The sequence below is a fragment of the Rhagoletis pomonella genome, unplaced genomic scaffold (assembly GCF_013731165.1).
Source record: "Rhagoletis pomonella isolate Grant_MI unplaced genomic scaffold, Rhpom_1.0 Rhpom_scaffold_00001, whole genome shotgun sequence".
Classification (NCBI taxonomy): Eukaryota; Metazoa; Arthropoda; class Insecta; order Diptera; family Tephritidae; genus Rhagoletis; species Rhagoletis pomonella.
In genome coordinates this window covers 10,188,178-10,191,164 of record NW_023458555.1, presented here as the reverse complement: position 1 = coordinate 10,191,164, position 2,987 = coordinate 10,188,178, and positions in this window count along the sequence as shown.

The window sequence follows — 2,987 nt, the reverse complement described above, 5'->3', positions numbered from 1 at the left end:
TTTTGCTGGAAGAGTGGTCTACTTAAATTGAAAAATCGAGAAAAGCAACTGTAGGACTTAGAGAATTGAGCAAAGTACAATGAATGATCATTCACTACGGCATAAAAGTCTTTCTTTGTACTAAGGCACACTCTTCCAGTATAAAAACAATATGTATGTATGTCACATTTTTACTCTGAAGTAGTTTCAGCATTACAACTGTCACTGAGCGCTGTATACTTCCGTATTTGTGAATGATTTTGTCAAAATTGTTTTATCTACTTTAAATTTTATAACAGTAAAGTTTTAAATTATTTATAATACCCCATTTCCACTCTAAGCTTATTTTGTTATGCCAGATTTCCACTGGACGCTAAATGGTAATATTTTCATGACCGAGTTTTACATTAAATAATATGGCCGTAAAGCTAGTATAGGTCTTATCCCGCATACCGTTTTTTTAAACTTCATAAATTTGTCATTTCAATGCCCTGTGGATTCGCGGCATTTGATTCCAGAAATTGTATACATTTTCGGGATTAGAGCCGACTGCTTTCAATACAAAGCGGGTTTGTTGATTTCTTATTTCTCGCCCTACGTATTTTAATTTGTTTGCGAGACATTTAAGGCATTTTTATGTAATAATAATTATAGAGAAATTTAAATTTAAATGCTCTATAGGAACTGAAATTAGTAATGTTTAGATTTTAAAATTAAGAAATAGTGAAATAATTGTCGTTTTTTGAGCCAAAAATTCAATTTTTAAAACTTGCCTTATATTTTTTGAGCAGGAAATGACAGTTAGTTATTGATTTTTAATTCTTATCCATTTTCGGATTTTTCTGAGATTTTTGTGGTGATCTTAAAACTTTTTCAGAACCGTTTTTTTTTTGAGATTTCTTTATGATGACGTTTTTTTTGCCTTAAAAATACATTAAAGCTTTATGCTATTTATTATAAATCACATACTTGGTAAGGTGTCTGATGAGCAGGTGAGCGAAAACTTCAGTTAACGCCCGGTGTGAACATACTATAAAATTTAAGAAAAAATATTAAAGTAGTGCTTTGCAGACCAACAATAGTACTCAAATGTTAAATTATTATTTTCTTTGCGCGGAATACGCAAGATTCCGTTATTTTTGATATAGTCTTTTGAGAATAAAATACTTAACTAGAAAGGTGTTACTTATAGAAAATTCCACGTTTAATTTTCATACTTTAAGTGAAGTCATTCTAAAAGCCAATAAAAGCCCTACCCAAGCAGGGCTGTCAAAAGCAATTCCCTGCATGCCTTCTAGAAGGACTTTTCCTATTTACAATTTACTCAAATGTATGTATAAGTTTAAATTACTAAGTGCCGTTTTCTCATGTAGGTTTTAATATTTACATACGTGCTCTTTAAACAAATTTTTTCAGAACAAAATTTGTGTCTACATTACAAATAAATTTCAATATGCATTTTAAGTTGAAATAAAACATACATATTTGAAATGGATCTTAAAAAAGTATGGATTTTTATGAATTAACGCAGCCATAGAACTTTCCCAAAAGGCTGAAGTATATCCTACAAAAGCCCTTCTAGAAGCCCCTCAATTTGTTACACTCCAGACAAAAAGTAAAGGAATACAGAGTGGATGGCCTTTTGACTTTAAGGAAGGCTTTTCGGAAGGTCTTTTGGTTCTTAATATTATCTACTGGGCGGAAGCAACAGATGGCAGCAATGAATTTCTTAGATTTTGCCCAACAAGTGTTATATAAAAACGGTGATTATACTTTCTCATATTGTTTGAGGTTATTCTAGATGTGCTACTCTGGTTCTCATATCTTCAATTCATCTCCCGGATGAACAAGTATACATATGCAGGTATAAATTTGGTTCGAATCAACAAATACATAATACAGTTCGCCAGCTTAGAGTGAAAAGTTGCTAAGTCCACTTTTTATGAAAACTCATATTTTGATATAGGAGGCTAGAGAAATTGAATACGCATCGTATCGAAAATTATAAAGGTACTGGTCTTATTTTTTCCTCTTCATAAGCAATGAAAGGAAAATTTGCTAAGTCCAAAAGAAGCACCACAAAACCGATAAGGCCGAAATAATATGACATCTCTTAATAAATATCGAATCCTTCTGATTCTTATGGAGTTTTGCTTTGCTTTAAACGCGCAAAATGTTTGATTCAAAGTCTTGCGAAATAGTTAAAGAAAATGGCTATAGGAAGATTTTTTTCCTCTCCTGTAAAATTTTTAAAATGGGACTTAGCAACTTTTCTTTCTAAGCTAGCGAGTTATCAGGATTTAACTTTTGCATACCGTTTTTGAACAGTTCCATAGCAAAATGCAATAATTCCACTTGAACAGTTTCTTACTTAGATAATTGAGAATTACAAAAGCTCCGAAAGAATTTTTTTAATTTTGTAACTGTTTTCAAATTTATAGCAGGTGCATTTCTGGATTTATTGTTTTTATCAGAAACAAAAAAAATTGTGGAATAATTGTTTTTAATGGAACTCCTTAAGGCTCAGTTGATCTAAACTTAATTTACGTAACGTCACCATAAATATTGGCCAACGCAATATATTTTTGTTCAGGAATTGTTTGATGAAAGGAAAATACAAAAACAAAATACTTTCCCTTCTGGTGTTGAGTAACCATTGACGATTTCTTACGTAAGTTAAGTCTAGACTAACTGAACTTTTATTTATACATAAATTTTCTATGCCAAAGTTTTTCTCGATTTTGGCAGCGATTTAAGAAGTATAAATCGACTTGGGCTGTGATGACTAGTCGGCACAGATTTTAAACTTTTTTATGTATAAGAATCTTTTTAAATTAGCATACGAAATGTGAGCTGTTTTTGGAGCCAATTAACAGAATAGCTAAACTAGGTATTTTCTGAAAAGTTATCAAATAGGACCGTTTGCATTGATAAAAACGATATTTACAGTTTGTATTACACAAAAAAAAAACTACCCACCCCTAAGTAAAGAATAAATATACTTAGTT